The sequence below is a fragment of the Struthio camelus genome, chromosome 13, assembly GCF_040807025.1.
Source record: "Struthio camelus isolate bStrCam1 chromosome 13, bStrCam1.hap1, whole genome shotgun sequence".
Lineage (NCBI taxonomy): Eukaryota > Metazoa > Chordata > Aves > Struthioniformes > Struthionidae > Struthio > Struthio camelus.
In genome coordinates, this window is record NC_090954.1 from 11,713,501 (window position 1) to 11,737,500 (window position 24,000).

General features: G+C 42.0%; 1 protein-coding gene across 2 annotated transcripts in view; it reads right to left on the minus strand.

The window, feature by feature from the left end:
* The window catches only part of SGCD (sarcoglycan delta), a 361,056-nt gene extending 337,149 nt beyond the window's left edge, over positions 1-23,907 (minus strand). Inside the window, exon 1 of one of the 2 annotated variants that reach the window (XM_068959760.1) lies at positions 23,866-23,907. The gene's annotated coding sequence lies outside the window, so the exon portion shown is untranslated. The remainder of the gene's footprint in view (positions 1-23,865) is intronic. The other variant, XM_068959758.1, reaches the window with a different exon arrangement.
* Positions 23,908-24,000: the final 93 nt, after the last annotated feature.

Here is a 24,000-nt window from a genome sequence, read left to right on the forward strand (position 1 = left end):
AATACCTGGAAAAGGTTAGAGTATGCAAGAACGAAAGGATCTGGGTTGCAGCCAGATAAATCAGTGTAGGTAATTCACAGACTGCAGTTCTCATTGGGGTGCAACTCATTCTGAAATTCACTACTGGGTGCCTAACTCTCTGGTGCTGTCTTAGGTGCTAACCTATACAGAAATATTGGAGGCAAAATCCCAATGCCTACTCCTCCTCACCAAAAATAGAGGAAGACAGAAAGTCTCTAACGGAAAACTGAGGACCCATTTCATTCATGAAACATAAGCAAAGAAATGCTAACACTAACACAGGACAACACTGAAACTACGACGTAGGCTCTACCCCCTCTAGACAGGCGATATCTCATCACAGCAGGTTCTGCCTTGATGCATCCTTTCAGGGCATCTGTGGACTCCTGGTACCGTTTTTCAATGCAGCTGGAGGAAGGGAAGAGAAAGAAGTAACTGCTCCGCGGTTTATCACAGTTGAAATTGCAGCAGGCTTTTCCCTCTGCCAGCCACCTTTGTGCACCTGTGCAGCTCCCCACAGACTCCAGCAGCTCCCCAACGCAGCTTTCCATATCCTGGTCTCTCCTGCAAAGACTGTTTCTGTACCACTGTCATGATATGGGGAAACACTTCCCCTGGACATCAACACTGAACTGTGAACTCAGTTACTGGGAAAACTTGAACAGAGTCCAAGTTACACCAGATACAGCATGCCTTCAAACGCAGCCTCAGAGCTGAGCAAGGGGGGCTCCATCTGCACCAAGAGCGGTGCAATGGTGCGAGAGGCAGCTGCCTTCCCATCTAGAGCAGGAGTGACATGCTGTTCACTGACAACTTGTCATAACACTGTCTTGAATATTTGGGACTTCTACCTTCAAAAATCTCTTTCATGCTAATTGCTTCCTACAGATGTTTTGAAGTGTTTTCACTGTTCTGGTTTGATTCAATGAGCCAATGATAGTATGACTTGAGGTGAGCACAGCAGGAGCTGCAGTAGTGAAATCATCCAGGACTCTCCTGAAAGTCCTACAAAGTCAGTGACGCCAGTGACAATAACTGCAAGCAAATCTCCTTCTTCCAGTAGCAAGAGGAAACAGAGAAGCAAATTCCTCTCATTCCCAGGAGAGCAAGGTGTGATGAAAGATGGGAGCAGATAGTGTGCTAGTGGGACAGAAGTGCCTGGTGCACTTCACAGAAAAGGGAATTTCCATTCTGTATGAACCTTGCCATTTTGAGATGACTTTTCAAACCAAGAAAGAAGAAAAGGTCAACATTTCAATAGAATAGGACTTTTTAAATACTGATTCAGAAGTATTGACATCTCCCTAACAATACCAAGACAATCTAAAACATAAATATGGCACCAAATCATAAATCCAAAAGTCAAAAAGAAAACAAGCATAAAAACAGCACAACACATTTAAATGTTCTCCTATCAAAACAGGGGTTGAGCTTGACATGTTCCTGCACAATGGCTAACTGCCAATGAAGCTGCAATTTCATTAGAGTCTCCCACTTGCTTCTTCTCCAATTCTTTCCTCCCTATGCTAGCTGTCTATAGCTTGGAATAGATTTTGTTTGTAATATAACACCTGGTCAGCATTTAAAACCCAACTGTCCTGTTATACCTCTAGAATAATTTAAACCTCTCCCAGCAGTTTTATCATATATCATACCTTTACTTCCCCTGTATATACACCTTTACCCCCTATATAGTACCTCATTAAAAATTAGGTGTTATAAAGTATTTTTTTTTTTATGCAGAGCAGAGGTGGTAAGAGAATACCAGACAGGAAGGAAACCAGTATCATCCTCCACCTCCTGCCACACGCATGATCTTCCCTGTAACTTGACTGAAATACACCAGTTTAATAAGCAATACAATCTGAGGATCTCATAAGCAATACTAGTTGTAAGCTCTACAGCTAATGCAGCTGCGAAGAAACGGACAGGCTTTAGGGTTCTGAATCCCTTCACCAGCTCTGACAAGCAGCAGCTACGTTTAAATTGAATGCCTTTAGACACAATGGCTCTTAAGAAAAGGCAATCACGTTAGACAGCAAAAAAGCAACCCAAGACTCAACAGGTAGGATTCATGTGAATGAAGGGAAGGGAGAATACACGAGATCATTCAGAAAGGCTGTGTGAGGTAATGCCGTAACGCACAGACACCACTTCCTGAACAGCAGGAGCCATTGAAATCGGTGATGTTAAAGGAGTGCCTGCCTTTCAGCTACTGTCACAACTTCACTATGATTTGTGGAGGGATCTGACCCACCAGGTTTGAGAACTGCAAACAAGCTAAGAAGTTTCTAAAAGGCTAACAGTCTTTTATCTAAAACGTACCATGTGCATTAAGATGCTCAGCTGCATTTAAAAGTGCAGAACAAAACAAACAGCCAAACGCCATCAAACACCACAGAAAACAACATGTTAAACTTCTGACATAGAGCTTTCTAAATTTTGTTTCACAAAAAAAAAAAAAAATCCCTTCCAATGGGTCTTATTAAGGATTTGAAATAAGGTAAGGATTTCTCCCTTTGCAGAGACAACTCACCTGAAGCTGAAGAAAAACAAGAAACCAATCACAGATCTGACTGCATGAGTTTCTGCACAGACGATCTCTCCCACTATGTGTAGATTATTGCTTTCTTAGGGGGACACTAGTGCTATCTTACTTCCTACATTTCTCCACACCTCCAGTGGTTAACAAATCACTCACATGGTGAGATTTTCTGGAAATGTTAAATAAGAAATCTTCTGGGTAGAGAAAATAAGTTGTTACAATAACAAGCAATTCGCTATCTGAATGCTACACATACTGTATCATCTTATTTGTATTTCACAGTTAATCTCCCAGCTCACAAAAGTTTTATCGGATTGGAGGCATGTGCTGTATTCCCCTTTATAAAATTTTACAGTCCCTTGCTGTTCTCATGGCTTGTTTTATAGGCACAATTTGCTGCTTTAATCTCACCCAATTGTCATGTTCTAAATCACGGTGTATAAAAATGTCTTAAAAGGAGAGATGCGCTGAAGGGTAGTACTTAATTACACTTACTGCCTGATTTAAATGTTATCTGTACTTTGCCAAGTGCCAGGCACAGCATAACCCAGCAGTGCAAATCTGCATAAACTGATACAAGTCATTATTGGGCTTTTAATAGCAACCATGTTCTCCTGTGCAGCATTCTGATGAAGGTGTGTTCCTCCTCCTCCTCCTCCCCCATTAGCTTGTGAGAAAATTAAGAGAGGAGGTTAGGGAAGGTGCTAATTGGTAGGGTCTTTCCAGTCACTTTTCCCTTCCTTACTTATTTATTTTGATCTCCTAACAGGAATCTTTGTCAAGACAATTTCACTGGTCATCTTCATGATTCTAATGCGTCCTAATGAAACTGAAGAGCAAAGTGTGCAGATCATACAGAAAATCCATTTCCCCCAATTCTCCTCCCCACCCAAGTGAGCATATCAAGGGGCTGATTTGCTGCCACACTAACTACACTAGACACGCAATTAAAGTCCCTGGTCAAGGGGAACAAAAACGCAGCTTAGAAAGCCTTTAGATCTGTTGTTCTCTACTTCATGCTCCAACCCTTGCTCCAACCACAAGTCAGACAGACCATCACAGAAACACTCTAACCAGATCGCTCTGGAGGGAAAGCGAGAAAGCAAGCTTCTTGGCATAGGATCATGAGATTTGGTTAGCCGTGGACGTAGGACAAATACTATGACTCCCAGTAATATATCAAGTAGCTTTATTTCTGGTCCACACCACTTGCTCTTTTGTTCCCATGAGCGTACAGTGCTCACAGTTCAGCAATGCCAGAGTCTAGAAGGGAATAAAATACCCTGTTTGATGCAAAGGGCCCAGCAAGCAGATGTGAGAGAATATCAGTGTGTCAATCCCAGATACCCAGCAGCTGTTCCAACTTTGTGCATGGATCAATGTCAGCTCAGCCATAATTATGCAATACTAATCCATAACCATTTATGTAGCATGCTTCTAATCATCACACGTTAGCACTGTAGCAAGTAACATAAACATACTACAACATTGTCCCTTACAGGTAAATGAAATATGTATGAGCTACTGTACCAGTCACAACAGTACTTACACTATGCCTATTTCAGCCTTTGCAAAAATAAGCAGCTGTTTCAAACACTTTCCTAGCTAAAACCTGAAACAAAGGGGAAAAAAACAGTTCAAAATGATTACACATTTCATCATCTGATTTTATGCATCTCCTAAAGCCCAGTGGTGTGAAATACTAAACATCCTCAACTTCAAGGAGCTGAAGCAACATAAAGTTTTACGTGGCACAAGCTGAATCCCTCAGAAGAACCTGGACTGAGAAGAACAGGATAGCTCAGTAGATCAGTACAGGAACCTTTTTTTTTTTTTTTTTTTTAAAAAAAAAGTTTGAGGTCATTAATTCTACCAAGACTCTGGTTGGATGACTGTGTTTTAACAGCTCCCAAAATGCAGTCTGTGGATCCCTGGCAACGTGCCTTCCTTTGGTGAGAATAAGGGGAAGATATGAGGTGGCAAAAAAGCTAGGGTATGAGGAAGATATCATTCACAAGAAGCTCATTTGCTCACTTTCTCTTAAAGAAGAGGAATGTTTTCCAGACTGCTGGTCCCTGAAGCCACGTGAAGAAGTTCAGAGCTGTCTCGGGAGAGACTTTCACACCTCAACAGTGATTTTAATTAAAATTTTGATGACAAAAGTGCATAGTCCTCTGCAACTGATTTAGGGAGTTAAAGATGACCCATAGCTTCAAAGTGTCTGAGACTCACTGAATCATAAAAACCCTGGCTTAAAAGTAATGACTTTCTGGGTTCATTTTGCATCACTCCTAGGAAACATTCCCCTACCTAAAAGCTCATCATAGTGGCCACATACTAAACTTCTATGGAGACAAAGCAACCTTGCCACTCCCAGGAGTTGTTGCTCCTTTAGAGGAAAAAGTAAAAAAAAAAAAAAAAAAAGCAAAAAAATTCACTTTTCACAGTGATCACACCACCCCTCCAAGGCAGACTGCCTCCTCTGATGGCTCTTACCCACACTCCTCCTCCCAAGATACATAACCAAGTCTGACAACAGACTGTAGACAACCTTGCAGCTTCTTCTCATCTCCGATGAAGACAACTTTTTTTAAATAATAATATTACAGGATTAATTACGGAGCAAGGTCTCTATAAACTCATCTGCTTTTGAAGCATTTACAAAAGCAAGTGAAATTCCAGAGATAAACAAACACAAGCTCCCTTTTAATTAAGCAGTGTGCCTCTCCGTAGGGGGTGACAGAGTGAGCAGATGCAGGGGGGATTGCCAATTAAGATACAACTTCTTTGATAGGAAGGGTACAGCCACACACAGGAGGAAAAAGGAGAGGAACTTACCATGGAAGTCATTATTTTAATTAGCTGCTCAGATAGATGATGCATTCCCTGCATGTGATGCTGTATAACTGATCCAAAACACTAAAAAAGTCATCAAAACACATTCTAAGCTGCTTGCACCATGTTAGGACTAAAGCTACCTGCACTTCTCACTCCTCCTGTTTTAGGAAGCTCTAATGCAGGAAGTATATATTTTGGAGGGCAAAGCGAAACTGGCTCTAATCAATCAGCTAATTTTCAGTGTTAATTAGACAGAGAAATAGAGCGCTCTTGGATTCCACTTCCTGTCATTGGTTATTATTCAGTAAAGACTATACACTCTTTGCAAAAACTTCTTAAAAGGAATGCACTCAGAAAGCAAACCTGATGACAGCTAGTCATCTTCTGCATAACTTCCACGATCTGACATACAAATAATTTGTTCCATGTTGACCTTTATTTTCTGTGATCCTAACAGTGACACTGTCATTCTCTCAGCCTCATACTAGGCTACATACTAACTTTAACATGTACAAGAGCTGTATACTAACTTACATTTTTGTTTTTGTCTTTAATGGAAGTGCAAATCAGGTTTTGCATAGCTAAGAAATGGCTTCTTCGATCTGCAGCATACTTGGGGTTCTTGATTTTGTCTCCCTATATACTATGTCCCAACCACAGAGGACAGAGATTATGTGGGAGAGAATACAGGCATGGAAAAACAGGGAAAGAAAGAAGCAGCTGCTTTATCTGAGCCTTCTTCCCTTGCACGTGAGCGACTCCGTCGTCCAATCCTATCAAAACACAGAAGCGGATTGGGATTTCACTGTCTCCACTCAAAATAAATGAATGCGACAGAAAAGGACCCCTTGTCTTTGCGAACAAAGGAAGAGCTCAGTTCTCATCAGCAATGGGATGACCACTAATGTATTTCCGCCTAGGGAAGACAGCCTGAGCTGCAGAGGGAAGCTGGTGCAGAAAAGCTACTCCTTTCAGCTTCTCTCCAGCTTGTAGGCAAGTTGAAAATAGCAGCAATACTAAATCTCACAACTGTACACAGCAAAAACAAATTCTGGCCTTTGTGGTCTGAGAGAAAAGCCTGTAAAAGTAAACCTTATAGGCTCAAAGCACAGAGTGCTGCCAACTGTCTGCTTTAAAGAAAAATATATACAATTTGAAGATAGAGAGTGGAATGTTACAGCGAAAAGCAATCAACTTGCTGTTTGGAAAAGATAGCAGCGAAGACGTAATTGAGAACCAGCAGAGCCTTCCAGGGTCACGGTCCTCCTAAGGGCCATCATGTCCCTTAATCCTCCCATAAACTACACCCCATTACCCCCACTAAAGCACTCTTCAAAGAGTGCTGCTCTTCTAGTTAAAGACTTTCTTCTCATTTCTAGTCCAAAATGATTCCTAGCCAAAGTAGATCTTTTTATTCTTGCTCCAGTACTTTGCTTTAACTTACTTGCTTCTTTTCCTCCTTTGTACTCCCACCCAGTATGTTTCTAATTAGCAACTATGCTCCTTTTCAGCCTTCATTTTCCTTTATTCATCTCCTCCTGAAAGAACTTCTTTACAGGGTTCTGATCACACCACCAACTTTTCTCTGGTCCTAGCCCAGATTCATCTTACTTAAAAACCAGTGACTAATACCTGCATTATTCCAGTGGAGACCTCACCAGTAGTATTTCCCCAGTCATCATTAGAAAAGCCTTACCTTATCTGTCACGTACCTCTGATCTTCCAAGGCTTCACCTTAGACAGAGCTCACAGACCAGCTGACACACGCCTTACTCCTCCACTGCTTTCCACTGCAGAGCTCCCAGCTTTCAGGACAAATCCTTGAGTCCTTCAGTGCACAGCCTTACACTCAGTCTTGTATTGCCAACAAGAGGTCACTTCTTCAAAGCACAAGCATGCTGCTTCAAAATTAGCTACAACTGCACCACCCACTGTTGTTATAGATCAAAAATGAAAAAACAAACAAAAAAACACTTATTTCTCATTAGAAAAATCTTGGATCTTTTCCTTGGTCTGTTTTCTTCTCCCCCATAAATCCTCCCAAGAAAAAAGACAGAAAGTGAGAGGAAACAACTATTTTCAAAATCCTCCCTTCACTTGCCTATCTTGGAGCAAGAGCTCCGTTTTCCCCGTTGGTGGCAGCTTGCCACCCCTGCTACACTCAGGAATTCTTTCAGGAGAGACCTCTCCAACGCACCAACACTGAAATGTCCTACTGCCCCCGCTCCCTCTCCAATCATGACACCATAGGAACTGCTGGTGCTCAGACACCACACTAAAAGCTTCCCATACCTCTAACAAGCACGTTAGGCACACTGCTAGTGTAAAACATGGGTACAATGCTTTTGAAAAGGTGAGTTTAAAAAAAAAAAGTCAGTTAATCCCTACATGTGGCGAGTACATCTCATATTACAGGCCTCTCTTGTCTAGCAGAGGTTGCACTGTGTGGAAGACAAAGCCAGATCCAGCAAGGTTCAAAATGGAAATAAGATGCAATTTCTAAAAAAAAGGAAAGTGCTTCTACTTTTATTTTCTTTAGGTAGATCTTCTACCACTTGAATCCATTATCCATTATCTAATACTGGGTAATTTTCAAAAAAGAAAAAAAAAAAAAAAGAGAGAGAAGAGGGAGGGAGACAGTGTTTTCAAAGACACAAAAAGTAAGTAGAGGGAAGAGGTCAACTATCAGTTTAATTTTAGGCAGCTGATTTCAACATCCAAATCAGGACCCTCAGCTCCTCCCATACTCATAGGAGAGTATCAGGCTCTAAAGTCAGAGCACTGAATCACCCTGTGGAGGCTCTAGTGACTACACGTGGCCTTGAGGCTCCCAAGTTAGATGCCTGAAAATGGATGTGATTGCTGTTCTTGGCCATGTAATTTTCACTTAATGCTCCTGGGATTTGGATACCTAATATATCCAACTTACTGCTTTGTTTTTTGTTTTTTTTTTTTAATTTTTTGCTCCACAACTGTGTAATGGCATTAATGTAGGAATCAAAAAATAAAGTATCAGAATTATCATTTCTCCTTTAAAGTATAGGACTGTAGTGACTATAGCCTCAAGAGTTTCTTCTCATTTTTGGCCTTTAGGAGGAGATGCTGTAATTAAATTACAAGATACTCTAAACATCCAAAAGTTTACAGTTAAAATTTATCTACAATATCCTGTATTTGTACAGTTGTTTAGTTGACCTTTACAATTAATATAGATGAAAAGGGGAAACGTGTCCTTGCAGTAAACATGGACAAAGCAAATTTCATGCTATCATACCATCACTTCATTTGCTTGTGTGCAAGTAAAAACACAGAAATTATTTTATGGGTAATATCAATATAAATCACATTGATGACACTGTTTTTGAAGACACAGACTTCATAATTCTTTGTTTCTGTCCCTGGCACTTTTTTCCTTTGAAACAACTCTTCCATCACTGAACGACTTAAAAAGCAAATAAACAAACAAAAACTCATCCTCTCCCCTGCTAGCGAAAACTCTCTTAAAACATAGCAGTTCTTGCAAAACAGCATTAAAGTGACTAAATTTGCACATAACTCTCACTGGACCTTATCTGGCACAGTGCATTGTCAGAAAGCAGAAAATGTAGGTTTGTCTCGCATTAGCCATAATAAGATAGACAGTCCTTCATTTTAACATGGTACCACTGCCAATATCAGCCCTGCTGTGTGAAAAGCTGATGCAAGGATTTTGTTATTTATACATGTGCAACAAAACCCAGCGAGATCGGATGCAAGCGATGGCGCTTTCCAGCAGCTCACACGTGGTGCGTGTCCATGCAGCACCTTTGTAAAGTTAGAGAAGTGGCTTAGATCCCACACATCCCGTATCAAGGCAGCTGGCGAAGTACGAAGCAGCTCCCTCTCTCTCTCCCTCTTCCATCGCTGTTACTGCGATGGTTAAGTAGCACAAACAAGTCTCAGACTCAACTGGACAAGCAAAACTATAAACTGTAAGTGAGCTCTCTTAATCTCCTTGAGCTGAGTGACGGATCAGTCCTCTTTCTTCTCAGCTTCCACGCTGCTGGAAATCCCTTCAGAAATGGAGGCAGATTACCTATGGTCATTTCTCTGAAATGCATTTCTAATTGACTTCACTGGAGGATATATCACACTTCAGGCCTTACTTCCATCTGCGCATATTACTTCTATCCTTTACTACAAAGGACCAATTAAACTCATGGTCATCTATTTGGACGATCATGAAGTATAACATAAGGAGAAGCAATTAGCACTGAAATTAAATGGAGCAGACAGACACTGGCTGGCCTGATGCATTAAAAAGTACATTGACAATTGCGAGTTCATCCATATCTTGAAGCTCAGTTGAACTTCTTATCATCCACAATGGCTGCTGGTTAATTTTTTTCCAGCTGGCTATCTTTGGAAATTCATTGAAAATACTCCATGACTCCCTAAGGTTCTGAGAAAAAGAAAATATGAGAGTAAATACAACTTTGATGCCAGGCTCAAGCAACTTAGTAAGAGGCACGTGCAGGAGAAAAAAAAAAAATTATCTTTTCTTGCCACCAAGATTAAGGCATCCATGAATGGAAAGATACTCCATGCAGAACTGATTCCATCTGCAGAAAATCTAGGTTTGCTTTTCAGTCACTGTAAGAAAGATTAATTCCACTAGGCCCTTCGAGTTGCACCACCATGAATTGATGTAGCAAGAAGTCAACAGAGCCATCTCTCATGGTTTTAGGGGCCACCGTGAAGAGGAGGACATGGGCAGTTTGCATTTGGAAATTCTATTCTTGTCATCAAAAGCAGTGTCAAAGATCATGCTGAGTTACTGCCACATTTGAGGCTCAGTCTTCTTGGGACCAAATAAGTGGAACTGCAGAAATATTATTTCTTTCGGCCATCACCACACCAAGATGGCTCACAACTTCAAGATTGCAGCTGCTCTGGGAAAGACAAAGCTGTTCCTCTTCTAACTGCAGGGGCACAGTTGAAGCGGAGCAAAACCCAGAAACAATAATGGGAGGAAGAACATGGAAATTAAGTGAAATTATCATATAATTTCATATGAAAGTCATCCACCGACTGGCTAGTTTGATTTTAATCACAAGATTTTGGAGCTATTACATAAGCTTTTAAAAAAAATGCTTACTCCCAAAAACAAGCAATCCAGGTCTCATCATTAAGACGACAGCATATACTTTCATAAGAAATGCCTCTTTTTAATGCAGGGTTACCATCATGCACCTAAGAGAAAATTCTTGATGAGACAAACTTTAGAGATGGTGCCGATTTACATTTGATGGGCCTATAACCCCAAGGGCAAGACTTTCCCCGCCCTTCAGTAAACAAGAACACCATTTAATGAGTAACTGTTCTGTGCTGCTATAGCAGAGAGGTTTGATAGCTCTCCTAGCCTTGGCACATAAGGTCATAAGGAACTGGGAAACACGAAGACTGGATACTTGAGGAGAAACCAACAGTGAAAAATAAAAGGAAAGATTTGACAATGTCAGCAGGCCCGTTCTGAGATGGGTATTTATGAGCACTGTGGAGTTTCTCCCACTGCTTTTCACTACAAGACTACATATATATATATATATATAGAGAGAGAGAGAGAGAGAGAGAGAGAGAGATACATATAGATATAGATGTATATATCTCTCAGATTCTCCTGCTGAAAACATAGATAAGCTTCTAACATGAGATTTTCCATAAAACAGAGTTACAATATAAGGCTGGTGACAAATGCTGGCACCAGAGCCCTGTGCTACTGCTATTTTGTTAAGAGAATTTTGAAGGGAAACGAACAAAGATGTAGAGAGTAAAATAAAGGTCTCTTCTTTTCCAGACTTTTATTTTATGAAACCTTTAAAACCTAAAACACTCATTAAAGTTTCTTTGTTGGTCATCTAGATAGCCCTACTTCCTGCTACTTTTAGTGACAAGAATGGCCTCAAGCTGTAAAATAAGAACCTGTTTTGGGCAACATTAGTTTTAGTGTTTGATTTATTCTTCACAATAAATACATTAAAGCTTACTGCCAATGATAAAGTCTCATCTGGTATACCTCAGGGCACAGCTCTGAAAATTTTCATGAGGAAATTTGGCACCGTCATATAGTGTAACACAATAACACCATGGTGACGTAACAGTGATGGAAACTTATCATGTTCATGATTTCTGATTCTCAGATCCCACAACTCCAATTTAAGCTGCAAAGCTGCAGTTCGGAGTAGGATAGAAAGCACAGTATTTAGAACATGTCATGTCAAACATATCCCACTTTTCATCAGCTTTGCACAGCTAAAAATTCATCTTAAAAAGGGGGGGGGGGGGGGGGGGGAGGGAGCCAGATGTTTAAAACCACAGATTAGTAAGTTTAACTTCTACACAAGAAAAAAATGGTAGAAAATATAATATAAAATAGATCCATGGGTCTAATATACACTGGGGAAGAGTCAGAGGTTTTGTAGACAGAAATCATGCATAACAGGTCTATTAAGACTTCCTAGAAGGAAGTAACAAGCATGTGAATAAGGTGACACGGTATACGCGGATATGCCTCTAGCTGATACTGTACACTTGGATTTTCCGAAAGCCTTCGGCAAGGACACTCACCGAAGAGCCTTTAAAAAAAATGAGGCTATGATAAAAGAAAAGGGCATCTTAAGGATAAACAACTGGCAAAATCATAAAAAAAAAAAAAAATCAAGGGAAGAATAAATAATCATTTGTCACAATGATGGGAGGTTACCAACAAATCACCTCAGCATAGACCTGTATTAGTCCATCTATTCATTCATGGTCTGGAAATGCCCCCAGTGTGTGCGTGTGTGTGTGCTGGGAGAGGAGGAGGGATAATGAAGTGACAAACTTTGCTGACAAAATGATGAAGAGTAGGCAAAATTATAACTGATCTGAAAGCTGCAGAAGAGTCTCAAGACACTGTGATCGGACAGTAAAATGACAGAGTAAATTAAATGTTAATAAATGCAAAATATTACACTGAAAAAAATGAGTACGACTATCCACATAGAACGACAGGCTCTGAATTAACTATTCTAACTCAGAAGAGAGATGTAGTCATTACAGACAGTTTTCTGGAAACATCAGCTCAGTGCTCAGCAGCAATCAAAGAAAGGCAAAAAACGTTAGAACTTTCTGAAAGGATATTGAGACTGTAACAGAAAACATCATTATACAATAGAATAAACTCGTGATTTATCGCGTCTTGAAAAAAGCTCATATTTCTGGTTATCCCATCTTTAAAAGGAAAGGTACAAAGACATGCAACTGAGTCGATCAGAACAGCAGAATTACTTGCAAATTTCCAGAGAAACTTTATACATTAAGAATAGAAATGCATTAGGACGCTACAGCTTGAAAAAGAGTCAAACTACCCAGTACTGATACGTATCATAGGCAGGATGCTGGGCAACACAGGGGTTTTTTCTGACCCACTACCATTTTTCTTACTTTCTTGTGAGGTAAAGGACATAGCAAGGACAAATTTTTGACTTTTTGGTGAAGTGTTAGCAGAGTAAGCCAGATCATGTTTAGATACATTGCAATAATTGGGCTGAGATTTGTAAGATACCTCTCTAATTTCCAGCTGGTCTGGAAGCTGATATTTAATGAGTAGTTAACCACGTGGCTCACAATATGTGCCACAAAATACTTCCTTTGGTCTTATTCAGGTAACAGAATGGGAAATATTGGATGAGATTTTAAATTATGGAGTAGATTAGATTCACATGGCTTCATAAATTAGAAAAGAAAAAACTCTAGAGTTACCCACACCATCTCACATCCCAAAAGGATGGGTGCATTGTACAAGCTTAGGCAGACGCCATTGCATTTTCCATGTTTCGTCTGAAAAGCTCCAACTTCTATTTCCCCCCCCCCCCCATGTGCAACGTTATTAAGCAGCTTTTGCATGTGAAGAATATATATAGGAAATATTAAATATAGCACTAGAACAGACAGACATCTAAAACACTATGTATTATACAAACGGGTTGAGTTAGAACTCTCTCCATCCATTAGAGAAGATTTATACTGTTTTAGCTCAAAGATGCAGGTCCAAACTGGTCAAAAAGCCAAATTCACGCGTCAGAAATTACAAGCATGGGTTCAGGCAGATCAGAAGCTTCCCGTAAGTAAAGAAAGATGCAATGGCCAAAACAGAAGCGTTTCCATCCCTGCAAGAACACTCTTGCATAGCACTAAAGCATTTGGAGAACAAGGGACTTTGAGCTGTCAATGATAGGACAGCCTTTTCCCACCTCGAAGCCAACATTTATCTTCCTGACACAAGCAATGGATGGGAATGGAGCCAGTCACTTGAGGTAGCTGCTCTATTATACCATCAGCAGCACATTCATCTTTTGGACCCGGCTTTGGAAGCAACTTTTCCACTGCCTTTCACACTATGTTCGGGAGTAATTACCAACTGCTGAAGATGAACGTTCAGGCAAAATGTCTCTGATACATTAAGAGAAATCAAACAAATTCACCAGCTGAAATGTATTTTCTTCTCTATGAACAACCCAAAATATGGCAGAACGACAAATGCCCTGACTTCCTGTACATTCTGATGCTGAGAACGCTCCTCCTACATAGGAGCTATTAATTCACTAAGCCACATAAGAAACATTTTTGCTGTTTGCCAGCCTTCTATCCTGCATCATTTTTCAGGAGATTTGACTGAATACACTTACGCTGTAGCCAATTTAAAAGGGACACGGGCAAGGTTTTTTAGAGCCACCCTGACCGTGGTCTCTACCTCATTTTTAAACCAGTTTTCATTCTGTAAGTCAGACAGCTTCACTATTCAAAACAGAACAGAGACTACTAGCAATACACTCGTGCACTAAAACTATTCATGCTATGTCATTTACATATCAAGATAATACACTCTTCAGATCCAAATACTGATGGAGTAGCACACACGTGCTAGTTTCACAATTTTATGCATTCTGGTTTCGGAAATATACTTGGGGGGAGGGGGACAAGGACATCAAATGTCATGCAGCCTCCACTAATGTACTGAAAAGAGAAATTCGAGAAAAGTAGGAGAGCTCATTCCACAAAAATCTCCGTTGATATCTCAAATAGAGCCTGTATTTCACTAAGCTATACTTTTGCCTATACTTTCCTCACAAATACCAACTCGGGTTCACAGGTTCTATCCTTGATATGAGGGTAATGGAATGGGGCAGTCTGGTTTCCCTTTGGTTAGAATAAAGGCTCATCTTCTTTTTAAACTCAGTTCAGACTCCTTCTTTGCTACTGCAGTAATCACTGCATCAAGAGATGCCTGAGAGCCACGGATGAGTTTATGCTGCAATCCAGAGGTGCAACTGCAAGCTCACGTCACCCAGGCTAATCACCAAGTAGCAGCAGCAGACACCAATAGCTGTACAAATACGACAGCACAGCATTCAGCCTACTTCAACCACCTGGATGCTCCTGAGGAAAGCTGGATGGGGAAAATACTCCCTTCTGTCACCATCTCTACTGAGACCTGAACTAGTACTTTTGAGCCAGCTTGGCTGTGCTACCTGAACTGCAACCACACCAACTGACTCCAGAATCAACAAACACCAAGCTATTTGGAAAAGGGTGATGCTGCATTAAAGATATCAAAGCACAAAAAGGGCTCAGCTCAAGGGAATAAGAGAAGCCTGGAGAAATACAGCCCACACAGACAGAACAGCCAGAGCTGACTTGGAGTGAGATGGGACGATCAGCTATAAAATCCTAAACATGCACAAAGCAACACATTTGGCTGTCTGGAGGAAGAGTGTGCGTTACAACTCTTCACACCATGAGGCCTTTCTGCTCAGAAAAAGGGCAAACTATCAAACTACAAAAAATTATCAGAAGTCTGACTGGTCCACTATGAGAAATACAATCAGCCCTGGAAGAAGGAGGAGTGAGAAGTCACCATAAGGAGGACCATGCCAGGGTTAAGTTGAATTCTGTACAAGAGAGCAATGTCACAGGCTGATAGCCTGCTGAACGGCCCTCAGAACCTGCCCAGAGCAGCACAGCAAGGAGCCCTCATCTCTGCTCCAAGGCTGCTCGACATGAGCACCCCGCCTCCCTCCCTGAAACTCTTGCGCCATGGGATGCTCATAACTGTGCAGCTGAAAATAAGTGCAATGATGAATTCTTATTGCAACCTCTTGTTCTTTCTGACTCCAACAGCTGTAATATCCTTCATAAGTTTACCTTTGAATAGATGCAGACATTTCAATAAGAAGAGATTTTTTAAAAAGAACTCCCCTATCAGTAATAAGAACATTGTTAAGTATGATACTTGAATTCATTCATCTCTGACTATTAGTTTTCACAAAGATCCTTCAGGAAATACCTGTTAAAAGAACATATCATTACTCTAACGCTCAGGAATTGGTGCGTGTTTTTTTTTTTTTTTTAAATCTAAAGCAGTAAATAAAATGCCCACTTTCGAAATTTTCCAAGTCTGAAATTAAAGCACACAACAGCCTACAACATCAGTCTGCATATGGGCTCATGCCATAAATCTCAGAAAAAGAAACTAACTTTGGCAGAGGACTCTAAAAGTGCCTGTTCCTCAGCAGCCAGAGAGCTCTGCTGCTCAAGTCCGACAGAAAGCGGGGGAACAAGCAGAAGGGGGGAAAAAAGAAGAAAATCAAACAGATTTGTTTTTTCAGACAGCCCAGTCAATACATTAAGTCTTTTATTCACACCTTCAGAAATCATCATCTGCTGGTGATTAATTACTGCATGCCTGATTCTGTTCCCAATATTTTCACTGACAGTAGGATTGGCCTCTTCACTAGTAGCCAACTGAAATCCGTAACTTGCTCTTGAATATCTCATTCAGATCTAATACCTCCTTTTAAGTATCTATTGCTGGTGAAGCGTAAAATAATCAACCTATTATCAGAGCACTGCAGTTCCATCATTATCCCCCCACCTCGAAATTAATCATGTTTCAGTACACACAAGGCAAGCCTTTTGTAGCACACTCTATTAAATAGGAACAGAGAAAAAGTAGATTTCCCAGAACCTATCCTGGAACAGTAATACAGCTAATGATTTTCTACAAAATGCCAGTGCAAGCTCTGTAAATGAAAGTGCAAAATATAATTCAGCTATTCAGAACCAATTTGTAATCAGAAAACCAAGCTACACTACACAAGGGCAACAACTCTTGCCTGGTCTTACTGAAACAAAATGGAAAGTAGTCAGGTTAAAAAAAAAAAAAAGTAAACATTTTCACAGTTCGAGAAGAAAAAAGCACAGAAGAGATTTTCAGGTTATTTTCTAAGTCACATAAAGCCTTTCATACCCCATGCTATGACTATGCCATTCGTACATATACATGGACTACCCTCAGCTATAGATCAGGCTTCAGTCAGTAAGTCAACTCTTCAGATCTTACACTTGCAACACAGTCTAAGAGTCAGAATAAAAACTGGGGGGGTGCTGCAACGCACAGTTTTCAAAGACTTCAAAAAGTTACTGGAGCAAGACAAACTGCACAAGATTCTTTTATATGAAGTCAGGCTAGCAGCAGTCCAATAGCTCAAAACAGCTCACATTTAATTAGCTATTTGCCATGTATAAAAGAGGCTGTAGGAAGTGCCCAGTGTTGCATCCTCATTTGTGCTTTGCTGTGATCCATACAGCAGCAATTCATTCCTGAGTGAAACTGAGCTCATTATCCAGCAGAGATGAACTCTCCTCAGGAGAGAGGTGTTTCTCCTGCTGTTAATAGCATCAGTTCAATACGATCGCTCCCACCGCCTGCTCCGAGCAAGGCACAGCTGATATGTGAAGGCGATACAGGAAGCGTGTGCACTGGGAAGGCTCTGGCAGACCCAGGCTAGAAGTGATGCTATGGACGCGTTTCTAAGAAGGCAGAGCTAGTTTTTTCTGGAGGCAGGAAGGGAAATGCCCACCTTTCACTAAAGGTTTTTTCACTAAAGGGTTTACAAGGCAGGTAAGAATTTGAAAATAAAATCAGGGCTGTGTTTGGTTTCATTTGGGATGCTAACTTCCAGCTCTGGCTCACTAACACTTCCAAAAGATGCTCTTTTTGCCTTCCAAGGAGCACGTTGCACATTTGTCAGTTGGGCACGTTTCCCTTCCTAAGCTCCCCCAGGCTGTCTAAAGGAGGGTTAAGACCTTTCATCATGACCCTCTACAGACTCTCAGTTCATGCTTTAAAAGGACATTTCCATTTATTTAGAAAATATCTGCTGCAGAGTCTGGTCAGGCCCTTTGGTCAAGCAGGGTGGAGCGTTTTGGAGCTGCACTCCACTTAAACAGCCTCGCACTACCAGGATGAGTAGTCTGATCTGTTATACTTAAAAGTCTCAAAGAATGGCAGCTCATTGATTTAAGTGATGTACAAACACAAATACTCCCTGCTCTGAAGACTGCTGTCCAAGAGTAGACCAAATCATCCATGGGGGAGAGGAGAACCAAGGCCCAAAACAGGACTGCAGCCTCTCTAGCGGCACGCTAGGGTCAGAGGCAGACAGGGAACACACCGGGGCTCCAAAATACTGTCTTATTCAACCCAACTGTGTTAGCTTCACATGGCTTACTTCCCCTTCATGCTTATCATCTTGCTTTTATCTGGCAGTATTTTAACAGCTGTTCTCTTATCACATAAAAATGACGTCTCTAACAAAAAACAAATGTCTAATTCTTCTGTCTTTCCACACAAAACGCTACGGGGGAGCAAATCACTACTGAACCATATTGCCTGCTTGCCTGAGCATAGATTTTACTCCTCAACCAAGTACCTTCTCCAGCCTTTAAAAAAAAAAAAAAAAATTGAACAAGTACTCTGTGACAATCTTTTGCTCAAAATTTCCAAAAAAAAGAGTGGGCCAGGTCTCCAGCTAGTGGCACAACATCAAGGAAGTCAATGGAGCTACACTGATTTACAACAAAAAGATTTGGCCCTAGAAATGAGTCATGTGGATTACTTGCTGCTCAAGTTTCAACTAATCCAACTTTTTTCCCCCCGCCCCCTTTTTTTAAATCTTTGGATGTGCAGCAAAGCTTCAGTCACTAAAGGCCACCTCCAGCTTTTCTTACAAAATATTCAGAAAAGCTCCACTTGGCTCAACGAGCTATTTTCAGGCATGCTGCTTCTTGGATTTGGACACATCTTTTCTATCACAGACACCTACCCTGACATCCGAAACAGTCCATTAACCTGCAGATTGAGGTAGCTACTTTGATCAAAAGGTGAAAAATCACAGCTTAGCTCAGAGCTCTAAAACAAGAACAGAAAAACGTGCAAGCAGAGAGGGAGGCTCTGGCACTCCTTTCGCCCACTGCCAGTCGGCGCTCCTGGCTCTGGCAGCTGTTGGGTTTGGGTGCCTTGTGCAGTGAACGGTCTGTTCTCCCTCTACTGAGCAATCCGAGCACTACAGGAACAATGAAGCTGCCTTGCAGTGAAAGGTCCTCAAGTCCATCAGTATTACAAGGGAACAAGCTTTAGTTCTCAGATTAACACCAGAACAAGGAAACAACTGCAGTCACACGCTTTCACCTTACCCGCAGAGAGGTGTACCAAGGGCTTTAGTTGCCAACCGCTGTAGCTTAACTCATGATTGAGCATAGGTTTGCAGACCAGTACAGAATCTGAATATCAGTAAGTTGAGCAGATGCAAGCCCTCGTGGTGCAAGTACCAACTCACATTTTCCACTGTGTTGAAACCAATACATCAGCTGGTGGCCAGTGACAGCTATAAGCCAAACAAACCTCCAGAGAAGGCAGGAAAGGCTTAACTATTTAGTCCCGACTACCATGTTTCCAAAGAAGAAACTAGTCTGTTCTATTACTCACATCTTCCATATAAGGAATAGGTAAAACACTATACAGACACTTCAGCTTCCAGATCTTGGCTCATCCTAGCACCAGACAACACCTCCCTGCATGTGGCCATAGAGATGCTCTCCTGCATTCATGTAGTTCTCAAATACCCAATCCGACAAACTCTAGCATTCCCCCAGGATCAGGAGAAGCAATAGCGGGAACGTCCGTCTCAGATTCACAGGCTAAATGGAGTGTGTTGCTGAAATTTTACAAAGTTTTCTTCTCCATGACAAACCAGCTATCCTCCCTCGTTGAGCACAGGAGCAAGTAATAACCCTAGTGCTCTGTATTTAGTGAAAAGCAAGATACATGATTTTCAAAGGCTACACATCATCCCTTTTCACTAGTTGCAACCAAATCCAACAAAACAGTTGTTAAAAATAAGTCAGAAATCAAGGAGGCTGGGGAGAAACAAGACTGACACCAGAATGACATGATTACAAGCATGACCCAACGCCTACTGCAGTTAATGGGATTCTTCTAAACGATTTCAAAACTTGTCACACAAAGGAGTAACTAGTCAGACACAAACTACATTCAGTTTAGCTGTTATTGAGTGTGGCTGATCAAGGCAGAGGGGAAGAACGTGCAGAATTCACTGGGAAAATGCAGACAAGCACACACAGTCATACCCCACACCAGCCCTCAATCAGCTGGCCAGGCAAAGCTTCTGGAGACTCGAGGTTCTCGTTTCTTTTCAATACCTAGCCCCAAACTGAAAAAAATACTAGATTTTACATAGGATCCATCTCAAGACTCATGGGGGAGCAGGTGGAGAATTGCAGCTAAGGCCTAAGACTTTTCAAGGTTATTTAAGAAGAAATTACACAGTTACTCACTGTGTTTAATTAACTTACTGCCCAAAAAAGTTAACATGTTTTCTAACTAGTTCAGGCATATTCAGCAAAATTCTCCTATTAAAACCAATGAGAGACAAGCTGTTAGCTGCACGTAGTGCTGAAAAGCTGCAGATGAAAATACAAAAAGTTCCTCGGCGCTTATTCTAGATACAAAAATTCAAACATTTTCAGTTACCTCATAAATCAAAGTTTGTCATTAAGCAACACCTGAAGTGCTATCTTGCCAAAGCCTCTGTAAAAGCATCGCGGTAGCTTGTTAATTATTTTTTGACAGTCACTCAGGAAACATTTCTCAGGCAAAGAACTGCAGCCTAGTGGGGATTCTACCTTTTTAGGTTTCTTGGGGTTGATAGTATCAACGTCCGGAACAGGGTAAGGACACGCAACCACTGGCAACCAAGACAAATGGATTTGGAAGGCAATAGGGTACCTGAGCTTTTAGGCTAAGATACTTTCCACTTCAAGCACACCTAAGGGACTTGATGTAAACAGACAACAGAGCCAAAGATTCTCACAAATGAAATAAAAGCAGAAGCAGACAACATGGAAAGTTAACTTTTCACCTGGAGAACTGCAATGTTACAAGAGTGCCCTGGAGGTTTTAATTAATGCAAGTGGATCTTTTATAGTTCTCTCCAGCGTTCCCAAATTACATCAATGAGATGCCAGTACTTTTTCAGCATAGAGTGACCATTTCCCAAGTAAGCTCAAGTTAAAGTCGCTGTTCAAGGGAGCTAGGAAAATTCATTAGGATTTCCCAGAAAAGTGGCAAGCAAGGAAACAGAAACTTTACGAGGCATGGCAGATTTTCAGAAAAGCTATTTACTTTGTTTACTTTTCAGGACGATTAGAAGTAAGTGAAGATTAGTCTAACCCGACTTCACTGGTGCACAAAAATACCTGCAGCTACCCTGGCCCTTAAGAGGGGCAAAATATCTAAAAAAGGCATGACACCTCCAGACACTCCAGCCATCTAAAGGCATTTCCGGATGCAGAACCTCCTCTCCAGTGTATGACACACACCTACTTGTCCATCTGCTTCATCACAGACAGTACAAAGCTATCTATGCCTTCAAGCAACTATTAATGCACTCACTTTAATAACCTATCACATAAGGGATGTGCACATACATATTGTGTCAACACCCATCATGTTAAATAAAGAGCTACAGACCACATTACATAGCATGCTTTTATATAAACACCTGATTAGAAGACCCTGCCTGCTGAAAGTCTGCATACAGACAATCTCGCGGCCAAATGAAATATAAGCAAGGAGCTTTCTGAAGTCACAAGACAACTTACAATCCCACCTTCAACTGAACTGTGAAGAATCTATTGTCCTGTGAGCATTAAAAAAAAAAAAAACCCTCTCCTTAATTTCCTCTTTGCAATACTCAGTTTCAGTGCACAAAACAAGAGAGCTGTCACTTTTTAAGTTTTAAAACGTGTAAGCAAAATTACCTAAGTTACCTGCAAAAGCAAAGAGACACAAATGGAAATCATTAGAGCAATAAGATTCCTAATTATTGAAGCAGAACGTCAAAAGTTTCCAGAAGGCGCAACAAGGACAGAGTCAACATCTTCCTGGCATTCCACCACAAGAATTTCAGGAACTTCAAAGGATAAAGGCATTTCTTCATTGGCAACCAGAACATTGCAACAACGGTATCTATGCTAATCAATGCATTTAGAAAGGAAGTTCATGTACCAGATTACCGAGATGTGATGCTCTCAAGAGCCTCTTTACTATAAGGGATCTTGAACGGCTTGCACCAAAATGACATCTCTTATCTGTTATTCATCAGTATCATTTTGTCTCAAATTGGTATTCAAAACAGAGTTCTTTCTCAGAAAAAAAAAAAAGTTAGAAACAAAGGATATATAAATCAGGATATAAAACACTTTCAGAAGTCAATGAGACTATGTTAATTTATACCAAATGAAACATAAGCAAGAGTTCTCTCCTTTGAGATGACACTGGAAATGGAAGGATTATGGCTGTTTACAGAAGATGCTACTCTTCACAGCACAGGACATGAGAGCTCATTCTTGTGCCTGTATAATGTCACAGAACAAATATATCTGGTAGCAGAAGGAATACTCAGTTCAGCAAACTAATGTAGCAACATCACTGGCTGACCTATTCTGCCCATCACAGCTAAGAGTTGTTCATTTTTCTTTTCAGTGAGACACTTTGCAAGCGCCGATTTAATGGTTCATTTATCAACCCCTCTGAATATTAAGCAATTCATTTTGGCTTAATTTGGACAATTCAATTTCACCCATCCTTTATCCCCCTTGAAAAATATGAGCTGCTATCTAGGGAAGAGCTGTTTCCAAAAGTTGACTTAATGGGAAGTACTTGGATCTATGGGTTTTATACCTTTCCATAGTCTGAGAAATATATATATATAGACTTTTTTTTGTTTTTTAAATGTCATACATTAAATTCACAAACAATAAAGCAAAGACATTTCAATGTGCATTCTTAATGCTGCAGACAGAAATGCACCTTCTGCAGTATTAGCTATCCTTTAAGAAGTCCACCAGAAAATTAAGTGTATTGTCAATACAACCAACAAGCCTCTGAAATTCTGTGGTTCACAAGCAAAGGAGCTTCTCATTGAAAATCCATTACTTTTCTTAGAAAGTTTTTGTTAATGGATACATTTTCCTGACAGGATAAAAAGAAAAAAAAAATCAATATAGAATATATGCTCTAACCTTTCATTTAAACAGTATCTCAGTAGCCCCGAAGTTTGTCACCACAGCTAAGCAACTCGCATGACAAAGCTGCAAGTTCATCTCCAGAGCATCCTTTCAGGTCCCCGGGCCGGGGCTGGCCGGCACTGCTGCCCAGTGCAGGGAGACAGTGGCTGTACCCCCCACCCGCTGCACAAGCCACAGGCCTACAGCCCCCCAGCACGCCTCGGGGAAGGGGGAGCTGCTGCCCAGCGCGGCAGCCAGCTGGCACCACCGCACCTGTTGGTCACCACCATTTACAAGCGCTGCTTTGCACCCCAGCACCTGCATCTTGTTTGAAACAACCCGAGCCGCCTTCCCCTCAGACAGACAGACAGACAGCTGGGGGGGTGGGAAATCTCACTGCTGAGGATCTTTGGTGCTGCTCTGTTACCTGCTGCTCCTGAAGCGCTAAATTCCCCTCTCAGTAGCACCCGCAGACGCACACGCGCAAGCTTCCGCTACTCCGCGCGCAGGGTCTGCCCGCAACCAGCTCCATCCCGCCGCGCAGCGCTCTGCTGCGCGCTCGCCCCGCGCCAGGCAACCCCGGCGGCTTCCTACTTCCACAAGTCTCTCCGACACAGCAGCAACTGTGCGGCGAAGGGCGCTTCCCAAACGCATCCCCCCGCAAAGCTCCGCCGAGCCTTTCGGAGATACAAGCAGCATCGCCTTGATGCAAGAAGCCACTTTTCTCTTCGGGAATGCAAATAAGGAGAGGCTGCCTCCAACCACGGCGCTCGGAGGGAGAAACGCAAGGGGGCATCGCTACCGCAAGCAGCCGGGGGCACGGGGCGAGCCGGGGCGGGGGGTTACCCAAAGGGCTGGAGCTCTCCACGAAGGGCAGCCGCTGCCAAACCCCAGCATGGGCAGCACAGAAACTCCACCAAGTCCGGCGGCCACGCGAGGCTCTCGGCCTGCCGCCCGCCGGGGAGCCGCCCCGGGGGCAGCGCCGGCGCCGTGCTCGGCGCTGCACTCACCTGGGCGGGGGGCGCGGCAGCCTCGGCCCCCTCAGGAGATCATGCCGCCGCCGCCGCCGCGGCCGGGAGGCGGGGAGCGCGGGGCCGGCGGCGGAGCGGCTCCTCCGGCAGCGGGTGCCTCACGCCGCGCCGCCC